A 7244-nucleotide genomic window follows, 5' to 3' on the forward strand; every position below is an offset into this window, starting at 1 on the left:
CTGTTGTTAGAACAGTTTTCAGCATAAAGGCTAAAGTTAAAGGGGGACAAAAATGCAGACCATAAAAAGACGTGCACAAGCAGAACAATGGTAAGAAAGACGTTATTAAAAAATTCCTGTCAAACCTGAACAGATAGTTTGCGCTAATAAATACTTCAGTAACTGACCCAAAGAACCCCCCATCGAGTGCAGGAGGTTTGGCTTGGCTGATCAGACACTAAGCAAGGCAAACACCAAGGTGGCCACTGCAATGCAAATCTGCTCTTTGGGGTCTGGTCCATAATAACGGTTGCTACTACACAAGTGTTTTCAAATACACTTTATATTTTCCCTGCCACTCAAAACGTGCAAGTACTACTCATTGAAACCCTGAGTTAGTCCTCAGCTTCAATAGTCGGAAGGTCTGAGACACTAGAGTATTCTGAACTAGCAATGTATCCTTTCCCAGAAACACTGCTCTGCTTAGTCATAAAAAAATACAGCATTTCTGGACTTTTTGCAAATATTGTAATAGTAAACAATGTTAAACACGTGTTTCAGGAGGAAGGATGAACCTTTAATATACTTACTGTGTGGCTGGTTACAACTTCTGTATGCTTTTTTGTACAGTCTTCAGAACAGTATAGATGAAATGCACACAGCAAGAAGTTCAGACACGCAGCGGCTCAGCCCTAGTTAGGTATCGTCAGGAAATGAAACTGGCAATCAGAAAAGTGTTTGGCTGGCACAGAGATTTATTGCAGCCTTCCTCCCAAAGAATTTCCCAGTAGCCCTACAGAATTTGGTTTGGTTTACTTTCAAGGGAAGACATGGAGGAAAAGAAGTCACAGAAGCAAGAATTATTTTGCTGGATACCACCAGAACAGAGCCCCTTAAAAAGTCTACAGAAGTAATATTATTCTACAGAGACTCTGCCCCTTCCAGAGACAATATACATATTGATTCATATACTTTTATCTGCATAAGCACATGAAAATACAAGTTATATACAATCAAATACATTATTGGTCAGAAGAAAGGGCATTTTCACATTTGATACCGATTAGAAGCTGCCAGGGGGTAAAAAACCCAACAAAACTGGTAATTTTTTAAATCTTACAATAGGCTACAATAAGCTGAAGGGAAACAGCTTCACAAGGTCTCCCTGACTGCTAAGATGCTGTGTTGTTGCAAACATCCAAGAGTTAATTCAAAACCAAATGCAAATACACTGCAAGGTGTTTTGTCCAATTCAGAAAGCTGGACTAAATGATTCAAGAGTTTTGCCTAGAACCACCATCATCTTTGACACTTTTTCCATTAAGACATCCCATCTAGAAAATCTAGGAAAAAAAAAAAAAAGCAGGTATGACACCACATATTCCTGGGATGGGGAGGATTTCTTTCTCCTTCTTTACAGAGACACAGAAAGTCACAGTAGTAATTCAAAGCCACATTAGAAAACCAGCATGAAATTATGATGAAATTATATGGTGAAATAAAAGTGAAAAAAATATTTTACAGACCTCAACTGCTCTTGGTCTGTTAGCAATTCATGTGCAAGTGTTTGAAAACCAGAAACAGAAACTAACTAGTTTATTTCTGTGTTCACAGCACGTTGAATTAAAGGTTGCTGGTGAAAATTAATTATTTTTAAAGAACTGTCCAGTTGTAATAATCTAATTGTTACCAGTCACAGAGAAATGGAAGACATTCCTAAATACCTAATTCTAAACTGTACGAGTTGGTGAAACCACCCAAAGGTAATGATGGCATTATGTGTGGGATGTGTGCTATGTACTCTCGGCCCAGAGCGATTCTAGTTGTCATCATGCATCAATTGCTGAGGCAGCTGAAAGTAGTAGAGTCAGGTCCCCAGGTACAATTGTCTGCCCCTTAGGTACCAGGTCACTAATGGCAACGAGAGCAACAGTTAAGATGGCTGGTGGAGCAGGAAGAGCGAGGTGGAAGGCTTATCTGCCACTGCCACCACTCCCTGCTCTGTAAGTGCTTCAGCCCTGCAGGCTGATTTAGTTCGATTTGTATAAGACGAAGCAACTTATGAATAGAAGAATTATTTAAAAAGCCTGTACCAACATGCCGTTTACAATATGACTGCTTTAAACCTTTGGGCAGACCAAAGCAAAACTATTTGCCTGGACTAAAACTAGATCAGAACACCCTGAGATGTGCACAGGTCAGGTCCAAGCGGGACACAGCACTTCGCATGCCTCTACATTACACCGGTGGTAAAACGGGACTGGGGAAGACATACTGGAAAATGGAAAGATCTATTGTGTTTCTATTTTTGTAACAAACTCGCTTGGCATGTGCTGCTGACGGCTGCCTGCGCATCCACATGCTGGCGTCTGACAGCTCAGGAATGCAGCTGGGACGGGACAGCTCAAGCAGGACGGCAGCTCCTGTGGCTGTGCCCGGCGGCTCTTGCAGAGGCTGTGCCACAGTAAGTGTGCGACAGGCTGGAATGAGGTTGCTGTTGTGCACAGATCTCCAGCTTCGCTCGGCTCACGTCACCTGGGCATCTCGCACACCTGAGGGTGGAGGCTGGACCCTTCTGTTTGCCCCTTCATCTCCCATTAAGATTGGACTTAAACTAGTTAGGGTTTAAAATATCTTACAGCAGCCTTGAATCTTATAGTGTCATCAGCTGGAAGGGCTCTCCCTCCTCCTTTGTCACCCCCCAGCCTCACCGGGTCACTCTCCAAAACAAGGTTCAGCAGAGCCCAGTTCCCCTCGGCCACCGTCAGCTGCCCCCCGCCCCCCGCCCCATCCTGCAGCGCACAGCAAAGAGGGGCACCAGCACGAGCACTTTGCCCACCCAAGATTTCTCCGCAGAGGGGGGATGCAAACTAGAGTGGCTTTCCAGCTGTTTCATAATTCAAGATCTACCCAGCTGTAAGACGGAACAGCTAAGGTGGGGAAGATGTTTCACACGAATAAATAGCAGGAAACTTCAGGTTAAATGTGAGTGCGCTGAACGGGCTGCGAGATGGACTCTTGGTGAAGGTTATCCTCAGATACCAGCCAGCTGAACCTGAACGCTGGCAATGTCAGCGTCAGGAAATTTGGCAGGGGAAAGCATCGCTGCCCCAAATGCTGGACTCTGCCCCAGCTCCCACACCTAGAGCTGCCTGAATGCCATAGAGTTTCGCCTGCTCTTTAAAGTGCCCACAGAAGACATGTCCCACTGTATCTGACAGCATCTCAAACCTTTTCCAGCACTTCTCCAGTAATCCAACTAACTAAAAAAGAAAAAAAACCCCCACAAAACCACAAACAAACAACCCTCCACACACAGAACAATAACAAAACCCAACCAGACCTCACTTTCTCACCCCGAAACATGCCGGGGAAAAGCTCGGATGACTCTGAGCTCCCGAGGAACTTACCACCAGGAGTAAATCTATCCCCTTCCTCCTCCCACCGCCGAGCCCCGCGGCTTGGGGCAGGGCCGGCGGGGCCGGGGCCGGGGCCGCTCGCGCGGGGCCGCTGCGCCCCCTGCAGCCCCGCTGCGCCCCCTGCAGCCCCGCTGCGCCCCCTGCAGCCCCCGCTGCGCCCCCTGCGCCCCCTGCACCCCCTGCGCCCCCTGCGGCCCTGCTGCACCCCCTGCGGCCCCCTGCACCCCCCACGGCCCCCTGCGCCCCCGCTGAGCCCCCCGCACCCCCTGCAGCCCCTCTGCGCCCCCTGCAGCCCCCGCTGCGCCCCCTGCAGCCCCCGCGGCCCCGCTGCACCCCCTGCGGCCCCTGCAGCCCCCCCCGCGCTCCCGCACCCCCTGCGGCCCCCTGCGCCCCCGCTGAGCCCCCCGCACCCCCTGCACCCCCTGCAGCCCCTCTGCGCCTCTGCTCCCCAGCTGCGCCCCCTGCAGCCCCCGCTGCGCCCCCTGCTCCCCAGCTGCGCCCCCGCTGCGCCCTCCGCACCCCCTGCGCCCCCTGCTCCGCAGCTGCGCCCCCTGCACCCCCTGCAGCCCCTCTGCGCCCCCTGCGCCCCCGCTGCGCCCCCCGCACCCCCTGCAGCCCCCTGCGCCCCAGCTGCGCCCCCCGCACCCCCTGCAGCCCCCCTGCACCCCTGCTGCGCCCCCGCTGCATCCCCTGTGCTCCCTGCAGCCCCACTGCGCCCCCTGCGCCCCCTGCAGCCCCTGCGCCCCCTGCTCCCCAGCTGCGCCCCCTGCGCCCCCTGCGGCCCCTGCGCCCCTTGCGGCCCCTGCGCCCCAGCTGCGCCCCCTGCGCCCCCTGCAGCCCCTCTGCGCCCCCTGCGCCCCCTGCGCCCCCTGCAGCCCCTGCGGCCCCGCAGCTGCAGCGGCCCCGGCCCCGGCCCCGCTCGGCCGCTCTCGGGCTGGCAGGGGGTGGTGGGGACGGACGCGCTGCCCCCAAACGCTTCTGCTTCTGCCCCGCGGGGAGGACGGGCCCGAGGGCGCTTTCTCAGCCCACCCACCCAAAGCGGCCCCTTGCGCTTGGCTCCACCACAAGGAACCACGATGAGTGCGTAACACGTCCTGCCGCGGTACCAAAGAAAATCGAAAGACACGTTGCAAAACCGAATTTTGATCTAAACCTCATCACAAACTTTTGGAGGAATCCGAAAGAAACGAAACCACAGATTCGAAACTTAATTTGCTGGAGAAAGCTCTGCCGAACGGGCATTCTCTGCTTTTCTGTCCGGCCCTGTGTTTCCACCTCGTTTTACAGCTGCTGTGACTGAGGTCAAGTGATATGTCACTCTGTCAGATCACACAGCGAGTCAGTGGCTCTTCCCGGATTAGAACCATTCCACACAGCCCTCTGAAAAGATTTGTAACAAATGTCAGCGCCGACCGTCCGCTGTTTAAAGCATATGTTTAAAGCTCTTAGACATCTCAGTCAAAAGGTATTGTAAATATAGGGACAAAGCTAGTAAATGCTTCACTGTGGAGTTTTAATAATGGCAAACCAGAATTTAGCAGGGATAAAAAAAACCCCACCCTTAAAACAGGTCACCTTCAGCAGGGAATATGTGCTCTGTTTTGGAGGCTTTCCAAGGCCAGGAAAGAATTTGCTTTTTTTCCTCCGGTAGCAAACAAAATGGTCAAGATGCTAGTGGCTCAGCACAGGCTGGTAAGGTCGCGGGGCCAGAAGGCACAAAATAACTTGAATATAACTTTCTCTTTCTTGCTTGTTAGCATTCCTGGCCATTGCTGACAGTATCTTTTTTGTAATGAAAAAGGAAACGTGCCTGAAGTGGTCATTCTGTTAGGCACAACACGGACAAAAACGTCTAACACTGTGGTCTTGCCATAATCCTTTACTGATGTCATCATCAAAACACAAGAAATTTCCTTGCAGAAAGTTAACATGTGTAGAGATTTAACATGACTTTTAAGAGAAATCAAAACCTAATACACAACAGTACCCCTTTATAATCTCATCATCCTAGCAGGAAAGAAATATTCCAGCTATTTAGAAAAAGACCATCCCAAGGCCCATAGTTGAAAGGATACTGTTCACTTTAAGATAGGGAAGAACGAGGGCAAAAGAAAAAAAATCTTCAGACTGAACTTTCTGATAAATATTCATCAAAACCACCAAAAGCTGCCAGATCTTGCAGAGATTCGCACCTTGCAGAGAGCATCTTGAAAACTCATAGGAATGTTACTTTCTTATAAATATCTTTGTTTTAAGGTAACTAATACACCTAAAAAGGCAGTGGGCATTTTTGGATGCAATGCTTATGATTTTGGCTAGTCTGTCCACCAAAAGGCTAACAGACCGCAATATCCACGGTCCTCTCAAAAGGGACCAGTGCTGACCTTCTCTTCTGCGCAGAAGGTCACTGAACGAGTTAGATCCTTCGTTGCCTCCTCTCGCTGTCCGTACAAACACACTGGATTTGGTAACAGCTTCCAGCTGGAAGATGTAAGATGAGCTGCCCTTCACTGGTGCTGGCTCCCCTCCACTCTTACCAATAGCATCTGCAGAAGTTTCTATATTGCACAGCTTTAAGCTCAGCTTCACGCTCATCCCGTTGAAGTGGAGACAACCCTGGCGTCATAAAAAAGGCGATGTCAGCTTTCAAAGCGCTGCCAGAGGCGAAGGGAGAGGCGAGGGGCAGCCCAGGAGAGAAGCCCTAAAACGGCAGTTGGATTTCTTGTGGATCCTCGTGTCCTGGATTTTTTTCTCCTTTTGGCCTGCAAAGCCTTTTCCCCATAATCCAGCATTATCTATTTTTTTCTCTTTAGGTTTTGCACTGATCTCCATGAGCTATGTTATATGGTGATAGGGTGTTATTTCAGTTCCTTTGTTGCAAAGAGAGACTTTAAATGGTGAAGTGTTTAAACCACAAGTCTTCTCACACATTCCAAGTAAACAAGGAGGACGTCCTGTTAAAAAGAAATGCACAGCCGTGCCGTTTGCCGTTTCCTGATGCCACCCCATCAACATGGTCCTTTAAGGCAAAAATACTCCCATAGTGCCTTCAGATTTTGCGTACTTGCTTACTTTGCATAATGCTTTTCGTCATAAATGGTCCATAACAGCATTAAAACTAGCAGAATTGGACCCAAGTTATTAGTACCATGGCAATAAACATCCCACCAAATAGCATACCACTTGCAAGTACCAGAACAGTGATGAACGTGACCAGCCCACTTGAAATTTGTTTTAAGCAACTGAAAATGTTGCCAACCGTCTCCTCTTTGCACAGTCTGTACATGGGACGGTAAGTTTTTCATGTGCCTTGAAAAACTCCAGAGGCTGCTAGTTATTGTACCAGCTGTTAATGCCTGGGGTTAGGATGCTTCCTGCTGCTTGAAACCTCTTGGTGGCCCAGGATGATTTTCTCCATTAGCTGAAGACCATGTCTCTCGTAGAGCTGTTTGGTGGCACAAGTCATTACTGGCTAAGACATTTAATACAGCTGATGTGCTTCACACAAAGGAAGCGCTGCACGGAAATAAAACCCGGCACAGAGGTAACCGACTACAAAAGGTGTCTGTTATCACTTACAGATCAATTCCCCTTTGTGCACAGACTTGCAAGGCACCGCTGCCTATGGAAATGATCTTTCACTTTCGCAAGTAAGGACGGTAGGCCAGAGAACTCTCCAAACAAAACATCCACTGGATAAGCTATCAGCTTCACAAAACTGCACTGCAGATCAGGCCACCTTGGCTCAGCAAGGGTATTAACCACACATCCACTGGATAAGCTATCAGCTTCACAAAACTGCACTGCAGATCAGGCCACCTTGGCTCAGCAAGGGTATTAACCACA

Source organism: Falco cherrug, chromosome 1 (genome assembly GCF_023634085.1).
Source record: "Falco cherrug isolate bFalChe1 chromosome 1, bFalChe1.pri, whole genome shotgun sequence".
Lineage (NCBI taxonomy): Eukaryota > Metazoa > Chordata > Aves > Falconiformes > Falconidae > Falco > Falco cherrug.